Below are 19,894 nucleotides of genomic sequence, written 5' to 3' on the forward strand. Positions count from 1 at the left end.
TTTACCATTTTAAAGTGTACAATTCAGTGGCATTAAGTATATTCACAATGTTCTTCAACCATCACCACTATCTAGTTCTGGAACTTTTTCATCAACCCAAATGGAAATCTCATCCTCAGTAAGCAGCCACTCTCCATTTGCCCCACCCCCACTCCCTGGTAAATACTAATCTGCTTTCTGTCTCTAGAGAGTTGCCTATTCTAGATAATTTGTATAAATGTAGTCATACAATATGTGGCTTTTTGTGACTGGATTCTTTCACTTAATGTTTTCAAGTTTCATCTGCATTGTAGCATGTATCAATTCTTTATTCCTTTCTATTATTGAATAATATTCCATCGCATGGATACACTACATTTTGTTCATGCATTCATCAGTTGATGTACATTTGGGTTGTTTCCACCTTTTGACTATTGTGAATAGGGCTGCTATGAACATTTTTATAAAAGTTTTTGTTTGAATACCTTATTTTTAATTGTGAATGATCACAGTTTTTCAATTAATTCTGCTATTAGTGTGGGAGTAAAAAACTCTTATCTCTGTAATTTTTGTTGATACCTTAGTGATTGCAACCTGCGTAAATAACTTAACCACATCTATAAGTAATCAGAAGATTTACTCTCTCTTGGACAAACAAGGACTACGCACCACTTCTTATCCATTTCCCCTCTTCCAACTCATATGATTTTGTTGTCTGGTACTTTAAGTTAATCTTTTTTTTTTTTACTTACTAGAAATACTATTACTATTTCACAGAGTTGATGTTTATTTTATTTGCCCATGCTCTTTACCTTCTTTTTTCTACAACCATTCTTGCATCTGAGATCTTCTTTCTGGTATAACTCTCTTTCTTCCTGAAGCACATCTGTTAGGATTACCTTCAGGTAGTATCTTCTAGTGACAAACTCTCTCAGGTTTAGTTTGTCACTCATGGGGTGCAGAACTCTACAGTGGCAGCTATTTTCCTTTGGTGCATTGAAGATACCATCCCATTGTCTTCTGTCTTCCATCACTGCTGTTGAGAAGACAGCTAGATGTTTGTGTGAAGTCAGTCTTAACCACCATTCCTTTAAAGGCAACTTGTCTGTTTTTTCTCTGGCTGCCAATACGATTTTTCTCTTTATCTTATTTTCCTGCAATTTTAATAACTATTCTCTCTCCTGCCAGCTTCAATTTAATGTAGAAACCCTCCTGGGAATTTTTCATTTCAGTTCTTGTGGTCTGCAGCCCCAGTAGTTCTGTCTGGTTCCTTTATAAAAGAGAGAGAACCACAAATGATTAAATCAGAAATGACAAGGGGGAACATTATTATTGGCCCCAATGAAATAAAAGGACTAAAAGAGGATACTAGGAACACCCAGATGCCAACAAATTAGAAAACCTAGGTGAAATGGATAAGTTCTAGAAACACACATACTACCTACACAAGCTCAAGAAGAAATACAAAGAACTCAACAGAGCAATAACTAGTAAAGAGATTGAATCAATCCTCAAAATCCTCCCAACAAAGAAAAGCCCAGGATCAGATGGTTTCACTGGTGAATTTTACCAATAATTCCAAGAAGAATTAACACAAATTCTGCTCAAACTCTCCCAAAAAACTGAAGAGCAGGGAACATCCCCTAACTCGTTTTATGAGGTCAACAGCATCCTAATACAAAGCCAGATAAAGGCATCACAAGAAAAGAAAATTACAGACCAATATCTCTTATGAATATAGATGCAAAAACCATCAACAAAATACCTGCAAACAGAATCTGACAGCACATTAGAAGAATTATACACTTTGATCAAATGGCATCTAACCCAGGTATACAAGGGTGGTTCAACATAAGAAAATCAATTAATGTAGTATACTACATTAATAGAATGAAGGAAGAAACCCACCTGATTATCTCATCTGATGCAGAAAAGGTATTTGAGAAATTCCAGCAGCACTTCTTGATAAAAACACCTAGAACATTAGGAATAGAAGGAAACTTCCTCAACATGATAAAAGGCATATATGAAAAACTCACAGCTAACATCTTACTCAATGGCGAAAGACTGAAAGCTTTCCCTCTAAGATCAGGAACAAAAAAAGGATGCCCACTGTCACCAGTGTTATTCAACATTGTACTGGAAGTTCTAACCAGAGCAAATTGGGAAAAAATAAAAGAAATAAAAGGCATCCAAATTGGAAAAAAAAGAAGCAAAACTTTCCCTATTTGCTGATGACATGATCCCATATATAGAAAGTCCTGAAAAACCCACAACAAAGCTACTAGAGCTAATAAACTAATTTTGTAAAGTGGCAAGTGGCACAGTACAAAATCAACATGTAAAAATCAATAGTGTTTCTATATACAAGTAATGAACACTCTGGAGAAGAAGTCAAGAAAAAAATCCATTTGTAATAGCAACTAAAAGAATTAAATGTCTAGGAATAAATTTAACCAAGGATGTAAAGGATTTATACACAGAAAACTACAAAACACTGTTGTAAGGAACCAGAGAAGACAAATAAATGGAAAGACATTCCTTGTTTGTGGATGGGAGGACTAAATTCTGTTAAAATGTCAATTCTACCCAAAGCAATTTATAGATTTAATGCAATACCCCACTCAAAATTCTAGCATCCTTTTTCACAGAAATAGAAAAGCTTGTCATCAGATTTATGTGGAAGGGTAAGGGGCCCAACAAAACCCTTTTGAAAAGGAAGGATGAAGTAGGTAGGAGACTTATCCTTCCTGATTTTAAAACTTATTACAAAGCTACTGTAAGCAAAACAGCATGTTATTGGAATGAGGAAGGACATATGGAACAATGGAATCAAATTGAAAATTCAGAAATAAACCTCAGGGCAATTGATTTTTGACAAGGGTTCTGTGCTGGTTTGGAGCTGTTATGTACCCCAGAAAAGCCCATGGTCTTTTAATCCATTCTTGTGGGTGCAGACCTATTGTGGGTGGGACCTCTTGGTTAGGTTGTTTCAACTGGGATGTGACCCATCCAGTTCAAAGTGTCTTAATCATTTACTGAAGCCCTTTATGAGAGGATAAAAGGAAGAAATACAGAGAAAGAGCCAAGAGAGAAATGCCTGGAGACATTTGGAGATAGTCATTGAAACCAGAACCAGGAGAGAAGGATCAGCAGACACTGCCATGTGCCTTCTCATGTGACAGAGGAACCCTGGATGCCAGCAGCCTTTCCTCAGAGAAGGTATCTTCCTCTTGATGCCTAAATTTTGACATTTTAAAGTCCTTAGAACTGTAAATTTGTAACCTAATAAAACCCCATTGAAAAAGTCAACTCATTTCTGGTATATTGCATTCTGACAGCTTTAGCAAACCGAAACAGGTGCCAAGTCCACTCAATTAGGGAAGAATAGTTACTTCAACAAATTCTGCTAGGAAAACTGGGTATTCACAAGCAAAAATGAAGGTAGAACCCTTCCTCACACCATTTAAAAATGATCTCTCAATGGATCAAAGACCTAAATACAAAAACTAAAACTATAAAACTCCTAGATGAAACGTAGGGAACCATCTGCAGGATCTAGTGTTAAGCAATCATTTCTTCGACTTTACACAAAAATCATGAGTAACAATAGAAAAAATAGACAAATAGGACTTTATAAAAATTAAAAACTTTTATGCATCAGAGAACTTCATCATGAAAATAAAAAGACTACCTATAGGATGGGAGAAAATATTTGGAAATCACATATCTGATAAGGGTTTAATATTCAGAATATATAAAGAAATCATGTAACTCAACAACGAAAAGACAGCCAATTAAAATATGAGAAAAAGACTTGAATAGACATTTCTCCAAAGAAGATATACAAATGGCCAAAAAGCACATGAAAAAATGCTCAACGTTATTAGCCATTCGGGAAATGAAATCAAAACCCTGAGATACCGTTTCACACCCAGGAGAATGGCCATTATTTCAAAAATGGAAAATAGCAAGTGTTGGAGAGGATGTAGAGAAATAGGAACACTTGGTCATTGTGGGAATGTAAATTGGTGCAGCTGCTGTGGAAGACAGTTTGGCAGTTCCTCAAAAAGCTAAGAATAGAACTACCACATAACCTGGCAATCTCACTTCTAGGTATATAATCCAAAGAATTGAAAGCAGGGACTCAAACAAATATTTGCACACCGATGTTCATCATGGTGTTATTCACAATTGCCAAAAGATGGAAGCAATGCAAGTGTCCAATAACAGGTAAATGGTTAGACAAAATTTTATTCAGCCATAAAGAGGAATGAAGTCTGATACATATGATAACATTGATGGTACTTTCAGTGATATGAAATAATTAGAATAAGCAAATTCAGAGTCAGAAATTAGAATACAGGTTACCAGGCCCAGGTTGGGGTAAGGGATGGGGAGTTAATGCTTAATTGGTATAGAATTCTTTTTGGGGTGATAGAAAAGTTTGGTAATGGATAGTGGTGATGGTAGCACAACATTGTGAATATAATTAGCACCACTGAATTACATATTTGAATGAGGTGAAAGGGTTTGTATATATATTTAAGTTTAAGTTGTAGATATATTACTAGAACTAAAAATTTTAAAAATATACCATAAGCCTGTAAAACACAGTGAACCCTACTGTAAACTATGGAGTTTAGTTAATAGCACAACTATAATATTATTCTTTCATCAACTGTAACAAAGGCACCACACTAATACAAAATGTTAATAATAGGGAAAACTGTGTGTGTGTGTGGGGGGGATGCAGTTAATGGGACCTCATTATTTTCTGCATATTTTTCTGTAAATTTGTAATTTCTCTAATAAAGAAAAATGATATTTAAAAATCAAGTTTTCTCATACATACCCTTATGCAAAGTAATGAAGTAGAATATTTTCATATAAGTATTTAAAAATAGCTATGCTATTAAAACTAAGACTACTGTGAAGATTTAAAAGAAATTTTAACCCAAAGTATAAAACCTTTTGGTCTGGAGATATAAATGTCCTCCACCGCTTACCTATAGTGAAGCTTCAAGTCCTTGGAAACAATTAGAAGTGTCGACTTTCCTACAGCTTGTGGCCCGCACACTTCAAAACCAGGTCTGTCTTCTGTTTTATAGTACATGGTTTTCAAAGTGTACAATACATCAAACATGTTTTCTTTTGCTTATATGGCACACGTGTTCATGCCATTTAATTTTCGAGTAGACTGTTCTTTATACTCTAGGCTGTCAAATGAGGTAAGAATAATGACCACAAAGTACATATAACGCAAAAATCATTTCCTTTCCCTGTGGTTTCCCACAGCAACAAAGAAGTCCATGCAGAACATGGCGATTGCCATGTGGGTCTTTCCAGGCCCAGGGCAGCCACACTCAGCAGCAGAGTGTCTTTCCTCAGGATGGGCAAGAAGCCAGACACGCTCTGCCCCTCCTGGTTGCATCACCCCGAGGTGGCCCATCTCAAATTCCAAAGGCTTGAGGTCCTGGACAACTGACCCTTCAGATCCTCAGTCAGGGAATCTCAGATGATTCCTCCACATACACCCAGAAATTGAAACTCAAAGGGGAAACCCACACTGTCCCTTCAGAGGCTGCACAGCAGAGTGGAGAAGATGCCACCTTAAGATCTGAGAATGATCTCACCTCTCGGTGCTTTGGTTTCCTCATTAGTTGGAGGAGAATAGTGGTTGTTTCCATATCATAGACTTGTTATGAGGAATAAATGCACAGAATTTGCAGTAGTCATTGGCATACAAAACGTGCTCAATAAATATTGGATATTAATATTCAGACTTGAAAATGTTCTGCACAGGCTTGGTTAACTCACTGGGGAGAATAATAGTCTTGAGAGGGAGTTTTGAATGTAGTTCAGAAATAATTAAATGCCTTCCTTGATTGAAATAGAAAGGCAATTAAGACAAGAAAGCATTTTTCTCTGTGTTATCTAGGACATATTTTTCTCATTTTCCTTTTGTAATGGGAAATTTTTAAACTCAGTGAAACTTACTCAGAGGGGTGACAAATTACTCCTCGAGAAGGGAAGGTAGATAAAGTTCTGGAGCCTCAGCATGGGATTCTGGAGTAGCTTGATATTTGGGACTCAGGCAAGCTGAGGTTCCTGGAGCTGCCAATGTATAAAGTTGGAAAAGTTCTTTAGCCTCTCCGGGTTTCAGGCTCCCTAATTATAAATTAGGAGTAAAAATATCAACCCACAATGGTGGTACTGTCAGGTTTAAAGGAGCCTGGCTATCAAGTGCCATTACATAGAAGCTGAATGGCAACTCACAGCAGACTTGACAAGAGGTTCCAGTGACTTATTTTAACAGTGATGTAAGCTCTGCTCACTTTACGCAAGCAAATTGTCTCACAGCTGCATGTCTCTGCTTATCTGAGATGAGACGGAAATCAACCCAGGTATGTGTCTATGAATAGGGTAGTGGAATAGAGAGGGAAGGGAGCCAGTGACAAAGTAGAATGTTAAAGATGTTGCGACCATTAGTTTCTCCACACACACAGATTATTTATCTGATGGTGTTTTATTTATTTCACTAATATGTATTGGAAAAGCTCTGTGAGGGGTAGATGGATGAACAGTCCTCAGCCCCTGTCTTCAAATGCCGACTCTTCAAAGGAACAGTAGGGAGGAAGGAGAAGACTAATATTTGTAGAGAGCAATCTACGTAGTTAGAGACCAGGACACCTCCCATCCTGTGATTCTGCAACCTATAGTGAAGCAAGGGTTGGCAAGGGTTGGCAAACTATGGCCTCTGGGCCAAATCCAACCTGCTGCCCATTTTTATAAATAAAGTTTTATTGACACGCAGCCATGCATTAATTTATGTATTGTCTATGGCTGCTTTCATGCTACAACTTCTGGGTGTAGTAGTTATGACAGACAGTATATGGTCCACAAAGCCCAAATTTTTACTCTCTGTCCTGTTACAGAAAAAGTTTGCTGACCTTTGCCCTAAAACTTCAGAATCAGGGCTAGATCCTCTGATTTAGCCCACAAAAGCACAGAAGGGGGAAGAAAGAGAGTGAAGATTGTATGGGAGGTTTTTATGGACTGTGTATGGAAATGGCTTTCATCAATTTGACCTACATTTTGTTGGCCTTAACGCAGTTGTATGGCCACATCAGGCAGCAAAGGAAGCTGAGAAATGCAGTCTAACTATGGGCCGGGAGGAAAACACCTAACAGTTTGTAGGTCCAGAGAAGTTAAGCAACTTGAGGTCCAGAGAGGTTAAGCAACTTGCCTCATGGTCACCCTGCATCAGAATAGTGGGATCAGGGATTTAAATCTCAGGATATCTTGCTCTGAAGCCTCTGCTAATTTCTCTAAAATGTATCTTGAGAGTGGGAGTTTTCCTAGCTTTTGAAAAAAATTCTAAAATTTGGCGTTTTCATTTCAATGATAATCTTTTAAATTTATGCATAGTCATATCATCTGGGAAATCATCTTAAAACTGAGTATCAACACAAAAGTTTTGAGCTCATTTTTGAGTTTGTATCTATTGGTGATTCTTAATTATGATAGCCTGATGAGAAAGGGACAGGTGTGGACTTGTTAATGAAACAATTCCTTTAAGCTTTTCTTACACTACATGAATTAAGAAATGCTTTGTGGTAATTCAAGAGAGAGATAGAGATAGAGATAGAGATAGAAATAGAGAGAGAGAGAGAGAGAGAGAGAGAGAGAGAGAGAGAGAGAGAGAGAGAGACAGATAGGGAGAAAGGATAGGAGAATTGAGTCATTACAAAGGACATAATTATATAGACATATCACACCTGAAAGAACAGACCTTGTTGAACTCAGGACCTTGTTGACATTTGAGGGGCAATTTAGTTTCCACAAAACATCACCCAACAACAACATTTTTATTATTTTCATTTATGAACCTTTGGATTTGTGGGGTTTTCATTTTCATTTGCTTGGCAATTTGTTTTCACAGTTGTTTAAGAGTTATGCTTACACATATTTAGGTAACATGATAGCACAATTAATTTTATAGAAACATGAGGGGTCTAGGAGAATATTTTCTCCTTAAAAGGTATCTGTATCTGACTCAAGCTTAAGAGACTCCCCCCCACAGATATGGTTCCCTTTTATCTCTTTTAGTTCTCTTTCATTAAACTTGAGTGATATATGGATGCCTTTAAGAATTTTAATTAGGAAAGTGTACAAGTCAGGACAGGCTAAGTCAAGCTGCAATAATAAGCAAATCTCAAATCTCAGTGGCTTAAACCACTTGCTCACATTAAATCCTTTGCATACTGGTAAAGAACTCTGTTCTTTGTCATCATCTCTGCAGGACCTATGCTGATGGGTCTAGCCTCAGCAGTATCTCTGGTTGAGGATGTTGAGAGCTCTGGGGTTTTTTCACCAGGAAGTAAATGCTGTGGCCCAAGCAAGTCAGATGTCCATACTCAACTTCCAAGGCAAGGGGGTGCAATCTTCTTGGGTGCCCAGAAAGAGAGGAGAGCCAGACTATTAGCTGATAGCCATAGTGTGTGCCACAGAACGCATCCTGCACCTTTCTATAAGAGTGCCCCATGGCCTGTTTTTTTTTTCTAATACAATTTTATTGAGATATATTTACACACCATATAATCCATCCAAAATATACAATCAATGCCATGGCCTCTGATAGTTTGTATTTCTGTGTAGAGCTGCAGACAGCATTCTTAATTTTATAGGCACCTGTAGCTCTTAGGTTACAGCCAAACCCTTCTGCTTACTATCCTTGTGGTACGGGCAAATCTAAACCTCAGTTCCTCCTCTTTAAAATGAGGGGGAGAAATGTCAGTTGCAAGGTTTGTTGAGAGGAGACAATGTGAAACCACATCATCAATTGCAAATTCCTGTTCTCATGACGGAAATAGCATTATTCCTAGCAATCAGTCGTGCCGCGCCAAGAATAAAGAACAGTGACGATTTCACTCTACAGCATTTGTCACACAATCAATATTTTCTCACAAAAATTTTCTGAAAATTCATAGGAAATTTCCTTAGATGATAATGAAACCTGAAGAGAATGGTTCTCTAACATAAAAGCAAATTTCTCCTCTTGTCTACAAAATGACAAAGCATTTTAAATGACCCCAAATCTATATGGCCCACTTTTCTAGCAAATTCCCACATTAAAAAAATAATTGAAGTTGAAAAAAAGAAGTACTATCTCTCTTACAAAGAAGCCATTGTTTTAAGTTTTGTTTTAAGTTTTGTTTTCATATCAGTATGAAAAATAAAAAAAAAATTACTAAAACAATGCTCAGGATTGAAAAACAGAAAAATTCTTATATTGTAGCACTAACTCCTGAAACTGGTATCACCCAAATATTGCAGAATCCTAGCTTATTTGAAATTAATGATATCGTGCAGCTCATCTTGTCTAACACTCTTATTTTCCAGATGAGGGAACTGAGGTCTTGAGAAAGTTAAATGACTTGTCCTAGATCATGGTGGTGATTTGGAGCTGTATATACCCAAGAAAAACATATTCTTAAACTGAATCCATTCCTGTGGATGTGAACCCATTTTAAGTAGGACCTTTTGTTGAGGTTACTTAAGTTAAGGTGTGGCCCATCTCAATCAGGATGGGACTCAGTCCTATTACTAGAGCTCTTTATTAAGCGGAATAGATTTCAGACAGATAGAAAGCCAGGAGAAGTAAAAAGGTAAAATTCAACAGAACCCAGAAGGGAATGGAGAGGCTAAGAGTTGCTACAGTGTTCATTGCCATGTGACAGAAGAGCCAAATACCAGGTATCATCAGCAGTCAGCCCCAGAATGCCATAGTCTGGGGGAAGAAAGCATTGCCTTGATTGGACTTTTTCCTAACCTCAAAACTGTGAGCCATTAAATTCCCATTGTTTAATCCAGCCCATTGCATGGTATTTGCTTGAGCAGCCTGGGAAACTAAAACAAAAAGGTTCCTTAAACTGAAGTCACTTAGCAACTTATTCTTCCCTTTCCCCAAGCTGAAATTATAGAAATGAACATTATGAAGGGAGAAATGTTCCTGTATTCCTTCATACAATTGCCAATAAAGTCTCTTCTAATCAGACCCTATGGAACTCACTGCATTGTGTATCTGCAAGCAGGCAAAAGGACCACTGAGAACTCATAATAAGGTCCAGAAATGATTTTGAGATTCTTTTTTAAGCATTTCTAAAATTCAGATGTTTCCTCCATGTTAGAGTTTTCCAAAATTGAATGATTTCATTATCTGCTTACTCTGTTTTATCAAACGTGGAAATCTATCTTTTTCTCCAGGAGAATAATTTTCAACATTGACCACAAAAAGAAAATCAAAGATGGGTTATCTTCCTAGGTATATTAGTCAGGCTAGGCTCTGCTATGCTGCAGTAACAACAACCTTGAAATCTCTGAGACTTAGTAAAGACTTGTTTCCATTTGTGCTAAATGTCTATTGTGAGTGGAGGGGTCTCCACTTCACATCACCTTTGCGGACTGGTACGCTGATAGAAACTCCATGTGGGGATCACTGACAGCTATAGCACAGGGAAGGGAATTTGGTGAATTGCATTTTGGCTTTTCAAGCTTCTGACTGTAAGTGACACATGCCACTTCTGCTAATTCTTCATTTGCCAAAGCAAATAGCAAGTTCACATCTAAATGCAGAAGACTTAGAATACTTCAATCTTACTATGTTCCTTTAAGGAGAAAAATAATAATTTTTGTGAACATCTCTAATGACTACCAATATAGGAATAAAAAAAAAACAGAATAGATTCCTACATTGTTGAAAAGCCAGTGTCTCACACCATCAATATGAATCAAATCCTCAATCAAGGATAATAAAATACCTGTCAGCTATACACCAAAATTTCGTAACATGTTAATTTGCTGCAAGTAAGAGTTTTCTGAGTTCATTTCTTTGTCTTCATTCAAGAATATTACATAGAATAGGAAGCAGGTACAAAGAAACAGTCAGGGTGGGGTGAAGTTGCTACAAATGGCTTGTGGGCCAGCTAAATGAGGAGACACATTTAAAGGCTTTTGTGGATTTTATTAGCCTTGTTTCTCTGAGGAGAAATAGCTTATTTATGACATGACTATACTAATCAATGAAGTCTTTCTAAAATAATCTGATAGTAAGAAAGTTATAGATTGACCAGACAGAAAAGTTCATTTTCACCTAAATTTGCAAATAGGAGTGAATGCTCAATGGGTCACTCCAGAAACAGACCCTGACTCTTTAAAACTTAACCTTTTTGGGAGATGTCCAAAGTTATGGAATATGTTTTAACAACCTTTATTTGTTTATTTTATTTGGGTACCATCATTTGCATATATATATATATAGTAATGCATTAGTGGTCACAAAGATTTTTCAAGTAAGAAAAACTTCAAACTAGCTCAGAATCTCTCCTAAATTAAAAAAAATGGAGTTTTTTTACTTTCCAGAGCAATTATCACTTTTATGGTCTTTCTTTAAATATTTCTTTGTAAAAGTCTACAAAGCAGGAAGAAAGGACAAGAGGCAAATTCTGTTGATTTACTGTTTAATTACATCTCTCCCCCTTGCCCCTTAAATTTTTATAAGAGAATATGGTTAACATTAACACTAAGTTCACGATAAACTAAGCATATTTTATCACATGTTTTTAGGTCCAAGATGAAAATGAAGATATAATAGTGACAAAATTTCATACAGAGTTACGGTAAATAGTATGTTATTAGCAGTAAGGCAGTTTTGTATTTTGTGTTTTAGCTTTTGGACTATCATTAATAGATATATTAAGAACAAACTTTTAATCAATATTGACTACAGAACCAGGTGCTATATCAAGTACTTCACCTGTTTTTTCTCATTTAATCCTCACAGTAAACCTACTTCTACAAATGAGAAAATTGAGGATTAAAGAAGTTAAGTGACTATCAAGGTCACCTAGCTAGTAGGTAGTGGCATACTCTTTTGGAATAAATCATTGTGGTGATATGTCGAGGTATCTGATAATGTCAGATAATGCTCAGCTCTCTTGGAGAAGAAAGAATTGAATTTGGCTAAGTATTGTTTATTCATAAAGTCTGTGGATATGTAGCTGAGTAAGTCTGCAGAACACAGAGGTTAAGGAAAGTGGACTCTGGCATCAGACAGACAGACTTGCGGTCAGGCTCTGCAGTGCAAGCCCAGACAGGAGGCATATTCTCTCTAGCCTCAGTGGCTCCATCTGCAAAATGGGAAATAGTATAGGTACCTACTATATGGTTTTCCCAGGAATATTAAATGAGATAATATAAGTAAAATGCTTAGCATCGTACATTGCATAAATGCTCCATAGTATGCACTCAACTAATTTTATTGCAAGTATTACTACTGTTGCTATGGCAACAAAAGCCATTGTTGAAGAGCTCCCTGATGGGGGGGGGTGGCACGTTTAAACGGTTATGTCCTGTCCAACGTGATATGAGCACCAGGAAAACCAGGGAAAAGCACAAGTGACTGCCTTGGAGGGATTTGTAAAGGTTTCATGGAAGAGGTGACCTTTGAACTAGTTATAAGGGCAGCAGGGCTTCACCAAGTAGAGAAGGGGGTAGGCATTCTTGCTACGTACAAAGGCGCAGTGGCAATGCGTGTCTGGGGACCCTCGAGGATCTGGCGAAGAGGAACGTGGTAGCAGGGGGGAGAGAATGGAAAACCAGTAGTGAGAACTTGGGGGCCGAGACCCAGAAGGGCCTGGTCTTGGGCGGCAGTGACCAGAGGATGGTCGGAGGATCGCGAGGTGGCGCTGTAGCTCCACGTAAAGGGAAGACATGCGCGCCCTGGGGGTCAGCCGCAAGCCTGGGCGGCTTCCGAGCGGCGGGGCAGCCCGGTCTTTGTGGGTTTGGCGTCCTTGGGGCAGCCACTAAATGATGACGGTGATACAGGTAATAAAGATAAGAAGCAACAAACCCGGAAGCGGTCTCTTTTTAGGACACACAGCCTCAATAACCAGGAACTGCCCACGAGGAACAATTAGGAGTGCGGAACAGCCCAGCAGAGATCATCGCGATCACAGTCCACGTAATTTGTGGATCCGCAGCAGGAACTGGCCTCGTCTGCCTGGAGTCGAATTGGACTCTAACCTTCAGCCTCCCGGGCCGAGCCCCCGTCCGCTGGGTGACTCCCCGCTACCTGCTGGCTGGAAGAAGCAGTATTCTTGTCGGCTGCTCTCCGGCGCTCAACCCGCATCCTATCTAAGCCTTTCTCCCCTGACTGGAACTGAGACTTTTGGGACTTTTTGCCGGGGTTCACACGGGCACGTGTACACACGAATCACGCGTAAGCTCAGGCTTTCTCTCTTGCACACACACATGCACGTACTTTTGCACATGCAGACTCACATACACTAGACACGCCTCACGTGACACATGCATACACTATACACATGCACACGTGTACTCACGCCTGTGCGCACAAATGCCTCCGCAAGCACAGCGCACACGTGTATTGCAGACGCACAAATATTCAGGCACTCTCGCTCATGCAAACATGCTTACACACTCATCACACGCATCTTGCATCTCGGTAACTATCAAAGACCGTGCAGCAGGAGCCGTGCGTAAATACCCAGTTAATTGCTCCTTAAAGAAAATACGTGGGCGAAATTTTCCTCACCCGGGCATCTTAAGTTCGTCATCTAAATTCCCTCCCATCTCTCACCTTCCGCTAAGCAAACAGGCCTTTACCGACTCCCCCCCACCCGCATCCTACTCCCCTCCCCAATCATCGCAGGCCTCAGTTTCTTCCATCCGGTTTGCGCTACTGAAGTGATGACTTCCAAACAGTCGTGAACTTCCCGCTTTCGCTCCCTGATGCCTCTTTCAGCGAGGGAGCAGGGGTCAGTCACTGATCAGATCCCAATCTCGACGGTCCCTGAGGCTGGAGGTCTGTGGGGAAGGATCGCGTGTGGGGGTGGGATCGGAATCTGATCTTCCAGATAGTGTCCCCGGTTGTATTCTCTCTGCTCAGAATGACTTTAGTTTTTAGTTATCTGTGGTCATGCCAAGGCAGAGTCATGTTCTCCCTCCATTGAAGTACATCTGCAGGTTGTACATCCAGGTTTCCGCTCTCTGATGGGCGTCGCGGATATCTTCGCAAATTCTTGCGTTCAGTCTGTTTTAATTAGGCGAAGCTGTGTGAGCCTGGAACTCTAGGACTCAGTTAGAACTGGATCCAAAATGGAGAAGCAAATGACTCGAAATCATATAGCAAATGTGGCAGAGCCAGGGCTGGGGCTGGCACGTCTCTGGCGCGCCCTGTCGCCGGCGAGCTGCGACAAACGCCAGTCGATATCTAATCGCGTGGATGCTTATCCAGTCTGCGTATTAGTCAGGACTTTTCAGAATCTTCTCCCTTCCTCTTTTCTCTGGTCCCTGCCCTTGGGAGGCAACATGACTCGCTCCTTTCTCACCCGGGATAAGGAACTCGGATCCCGGGGCACAAAAGGAGAAGAGACCCGCGAACGCTCCGGGGCAGACACCGCAGCGAATGCCTGAGAATCGCGCCACTGCTGGTTGGGTGATTTGGCAGCAAGGTTACGGGCACAAGCTCAGGAACTCAAATTCTGGCTCTGCGACTTTCTTAGCCGTGTCGTGGTGGAGGGATTGTTTCACTTCGCTCACAGGGCCTCAGTTTCCTTACCTGTAAAGTGGGGGTGATTTTATCTGTCTCCCTGGTCTGTTGTGAGAATTTAGTGATTTCCTGCTTGAAAAGCCCTCAACAAATGGGATCTATTATTATCTGGGGAGCGCCCCAGGGGAAACCCGAGAGAGCTGGCAGGCTCACTTCAAACAAGATTTATTTGCACCCCTTGCCCAGGACCTTGTCCTAAGCAAAATAAGAGCTCCCACGCCCGGGTCAGAGAGGTTTTGGCTGTCCAAGTCTGTACTTTCGTCCCTCCCTGGGCCTCAGTTTCCCTGTCTGTATTAAAGAGGAAGGCGCGCTTCCCGGGACTGGAAGCGTCTGACAGGCTGGTCTAGCAAAGACTGGGCATCCTCAGGACTGTTGGGGATCGGTAAACAGGGATCAGAATCCGGATTTCCGGCGGAATGATGGCCTGCTGCTCCCAAGGGCTCCGCGACGGTGGCGAGTGGAGGTCATAGCGAGGAAGGGTCAGGGTTTTGCTGGCGGCCACCCCCAGCTCAGGTCCTCGATTTCCCAGGGTCCCGGGCCACCACCCATTCCTATCCCTCTCCTCCAAGCAGTGCCTTGGCCTCTGCCCACTCTCGACCGCGACCCCAGGCTGCGGGTCGACGGAGTGGGGCCCTGCTATCATAAGGACCCCTGCGCCTTGGGCTTGGTCTTCCCACCTTCGCAGCTCCTTTCCTTTCCTCTCAGCACTGAAGGGGGCGTCTGCCCTCCGCCTAGCTCTCAGCCTTTTTTCTGCAAGCAGCAAAAGAAGGGGCGTTTTCCCGGACAAGCGGCCCTTCTGGGGACCGGTCACCAAAACAGTGATTGAAGGAATTTTCTAAAGGCTGGGTCCCAAGTCTGGTCTCCTGGGGGCGGACGAGAACAGAGGATTCCTTCTATTCTCCGGAAGTCCCTGATTGTCCTAGTTCAGTTGTATTTACTTTGTTTCTTCTCATTTAGGGGTGGGGTGGGGTGCAAGGAGGTGTTCCCTCCAGTATTCCCTGAAGTCGCTCAGGTGAGCATTACCCTTTAGCAAAGGGAATTTTGATTTTCCTGTGCTTCAGGAAGGTTGGAATAGCCAAGGGTGGGGAGGTTCAAAGCCAGGGGGTGAGAGGGAGGCAGGGAGGGTGGATGGCCCTGAATCTGAAGCTCCTTCGGCCAGGGGCTCACCCAGGGACCCTGAGGGCTGCCCAACTGTACAATCTGGAGCAATTGAGGGGGTGTGGAAGCTAACAAGGAAGCTGGAGAAAGTTGGGAGGATTGACTCGGGGGGGACACACCAAGTCTTTCCAATTGCTTCTTCCACATACAGACTCTTTCTGCTGTGTATTTTCCTCATGCCCAGGTTCTTTTTTCCCTCCCTTTAGCTTCCTCTCAGAGGTGATATACACTCCAAATCAGGAGTTTCCAAATATCTTTAATACAGATTCCAATGCACCAACACTAGAGACTCTGATTTTGCAAGTCTGGACAAAGGCCTGGAAATCTGCATATTTAACAAGCACCCCCATGAGATTCAGCTGATGAGCCAGGTTTGGGGATTACATGTATAAGCTTTTCTAAAGTCATATCATGGATATGCTATAAAGTCTAAGCAATGCTATACATACAATGTATCTCTTCATAGATGTGGCCACAAAGTAAAAAGGAGGAGGCCAGTCTTACTACATACTTTATAGTCACCCCTCTACATATATCTTTGTCTTCTGGAGGATATGTTAACTTCACATGAAGGGAAGATTAAAAATGTTTAAGGGATTCTTTTTCCAAGTTCAAAATTGCACTTGGTTCAATATTCACCAGAGGAAATCCAAAAATGCTACCTCTCTGCTGGCCTGAGTGCCACTCCCAGTTTTCTGTCTTTTCTACCTTCTCTATAGCCCCCTTCCTACTTAAATATTTATTAAAAGGTGAGAAAGTTAGGTTGAAAGCACAAAGAGACCTAGAAGAAAAGCTATGAATACCCTCTGCTTGATTAAAATAAAGTACACTCACCATCCCACGTGAGGTATCTGCTGCCTCTACTCAGCCAAAGGGAATTGGTGTTATCAAAAGATTCCTACTTCTTATTTTTCCTCCTTTTTTTGGCCTGACAAATGTGGAAATTGCCTCCCTATTATTTAGTTCCTGGGGAGACTGGCTCTGGGGCAGGAATTGGGCTGCTGGCAGCTTCTTTCTCTGGGCCAATTTCTCATTTGGGACAGGCAGCTTGAGGGGCCTCAAACACATCCTTTGCAGAATGCTTCTAGATCTGCTTGACCCTCGGAAATCCATCTGTTGTGTGTCTCTCACAGATCCTGCTTCTCAGAGTGGCTCTCTCCTTTCCTTGGCACCTTTGTCACCTCCCTTTGGCAGTGATTTTTTCCCCCCATAGTGTCTTGCCATCACTGGTATGCACCCCACCAGCCTCAACTTAGGGTACTACAGAGTGTTTAACTGGAGAGTAAAATGGAGACTCAGGCAGTTTGGATAGGTCTTATGCCAGGGCTATCTGGGACTTGATAGGAGCATGGCCACTACTTCTTGGTCCCCTACCTTGAAGAATCCCAAGGTCTAAAATCTCTGAGTTGGACAATATCGCTCAAGCAGGGGAAGGGATTGGCTCTGGGGACTCCTTGGGCCTGGGTCATCAGGTTAAGTTTGGAGTTTTGGGACATTTTCAGCAGTTGCAGTTTCATTTGTGCATTTAAATTCTATAGAGATGGAGAAGGTCCAGTTCCCCTCTAACCCCCACAAACTTACAACCCTTCCAGTCTCTCAACCATCATGGCCCCCCCAAACACCTACTGTGTATCAGAAACTCTGGTTGATGCTGTGGGAATTCTAATGGATCGGAAGGAACTCTTCAAGAATTTCTTGGAGGAGATGGCATTAATTATGGTACTAAGGAGAAAGTGCTCAGCACATAAGTGGTCCAGATGAAATGGTATGAAAATTGGGCAGGCCTTGTGCACAAGAGTTAAAGCAGTGTTTGGAGACAGTGGCCTGTACCCAAAGGCCTGGAACACATTCCTTCATCCAGTTTAGGAATCGGGACATGACTCCCACTTTCCTGCTCTGCCAAGAATACAAAGCATAACTCTTGCCTGTCTCCATTCAAGGTGGGCATGTGTGCTTTTCCACCACTGACCCCATGAGCTTCATAAATCAAAGGGCCAAGGAAGGTGGGCAAATAGTGGACCTGAGTTTCTGGCAGAGAATTTCCCAAAGGAGCCCTTGGCAGATTTGGCTGCAGTCAGGGAGTTCCTTTGAGGGCAATGAAACAGAAGTTCACCATGTGCTTATTAGAGGTTACAACCTGCTAAAAAATGATGGGACACATTACCTAGAAACATTTAGCTATTTCCTTTGCCAGCCACAAGCATATATATACTGAAGGCCTGAAGTAGGAGGCAATTTCTTTTTTTCTTTCCTTTACTCTGTTTTTCTTTTGTCCTTTCTTCTTCCCTCTCTTCCTCCCTCTCTTCCTTCCTCTTTAATTACTTCCTTCCTTCCTCTCCCTTTTTTCTTTGTTTTCTTTCTCAATTTCTCTTTCTTGACATATGGCAGGAACAGAAGTTGGGGAGGATTTGTTCAATCTCCCCGTTTTCCCCAGCCCTTTTTAACCGAATGAATGAGGGGGTAGGAGAGACACTCTACACCAAATAACTGACTAATCAAAGATGATATGCATTTTTGTTTTGGTAGTTATTCTATAGAAAAAAAAATTACTCTGAGGGGTTGGGGATTGGGTTTGAGAAAAAGTTAAAACGCATCCCAACACACGGCTCCAGTGAGAGCCTTTATTACACCGTTCAAATATCCCGAGGACCGTCTGAGAGAAGTGAGCATGTGAGAACAGTGCCTAATGCCGGCAGCCTCAAGGCTAGTGACCCAGCAAGAAGCGTTTCAGATGCCGGGCTGACGGCAGAGTCCTCCGCACTCCCTAGGGACCCACAGCGCCTCACTTGCCCGGTCTCAGGGTGTATCCATCCCTCCCAGCGTGAAGGCGGTGCCCTTCGCGAGCCCCCGGCCCCGACCTTGCACACCCATATTCCACCCACCACCCCCTCCTCAAAGCGAAGAGGTGGGCACCTGGGACGTGCGTCCTGCTTTCTCTGCTCAGGCTCTCCCGTCTCATCCACTTTTGCCCTCGACATCGCAAAACAGCGGAGCAGGATGCGGCATCAGCCCTGCGAGGGCGCAGCCTAAGCGCGTGGAGCGCGCTCGGGACGCAGCCAGGATGCTAAGGGACCGCAGTGGCCAGGACGCAGACCCCAGCTCAGATCCCTGGGAAAGATACTCCCCTTCCTTTCCTCTTGCCCAATGTCCGGCCCCTCTCGGCCCCGCTCGGCACCGCTCCTCCCCAGCCCAGACGCCGGTGCTCAGCGCTCCCAGGCTCGCTACTTTGCCAGGAACTTTGGTCGGCTCCCCTGCGCCACCCGGAGAGGGATGGTAATGAGGGAGGTGGCCCGGCGCTGCAAGCCGGCCAGTCCTGAACTGCGATTGGCTGAGGCGAGGCGGAAGGACGACGTTATGCAAATGAAAGGGCGGGGCGGGGCGGCAAGGGCCCCGCCTCCTCCCTTTGGGGTTAGTGTGCCTGTGTTTAGCTCTAGGGAGAGTCAAACTGGATTCCATAGGGAGAGCCTGCAAATCACTTCTATTTTAGCAAGGAGAAAACAGAATCTCCATCCAGCAGGGTCCACCCCTCTCTCTGTCTCCCTCTCCTCTCTTTCTCTCTCTCTGTCCCCCCCTTTCCTCTCTCCCTCTCTCCCCTCTCGCCCCCACCCCCACCCCTCTCTCCCTCTCTGGTGTATCTGTCTACGGCAACCAGCGTCCTACTCATCTACACGCACTGAAAGGAAAGAAACATCTTTGGTTGGGAGAGAAGGAGAAAAAAAGAGAGAGGAAAAAACTTGCCTGGTTGTGGAAAATGACACTTGAAGTAGCAAAGCCGGCAGCGCGAGTTGAGTCTATTGTTTCTTAAATTGCCATCAGGGCTTTTTTTTTTCTTCCTGCTTCTTCAAGTGAAGGGTATCGCTACAAAAGGAAACTCCAGCCCCTCCTGTCCTCCACTGGCCTGTGATCATTACAAAAAAAAAAAAAAAAAAAAAAAAAAAAAAAGAAAAAAAAAGCACCCAAACCAAAATCAGCCAACCAAACAACCCCCAACAGCCAAGCATACATCTCTATTTTTTTTTAATTTCGGTCTTTTCGTTGGATTTTCCCTTTCTTCTTTTTTCCTAGCCTTTTTTTTTGGGGGGAGGGGGTGTTTTCGCTCAGTTTGAGCAAAGGTTTACATTT

General features: G+C 42.2%; 1 protein-coding gene and 1 long non-coding RNA gene across 2 annotated transcripts in view; one reads left to right on the forward strand and one right to left on the reverse strand.

The window, feature by feature from the left end:
• Positions 1 to 19,894, forward strand: part of EBF1 (EBF transcription factor 1) — a 432,079-nt gene that overhangs the window by 29,015 nt on the left and 383,170 nt on the right. The window lies entirely within an intron of this gene.
• LOC119505878 lies at positions 676 to 19,288 on the reverse strand. Its single transcript, XR_005210891.1, has 2 exons — positions 18,686 to 19,288; positions 676 to 1,249 (listed from the first exon to the last, which is right to left on the reverse strand). It is a non-coding gene; the product is annotated as an uncharacterized LOC119505878 (long non-coding RNA).

Source organism: Choloepus didactylus, chromosome 11, assembly GCF_015220235.1.
Source record: "Choloepus didactylus isolate mChoDid1 chromosome 11, mChoDid1.pri, whole genome shotgun sequence".
Lineage (NCBI taxonomy): Eukaryota > Metazoa > Chordata > Mammalia > Pilosa > Megalonychidae > Choloepus > Choloepus didactylus.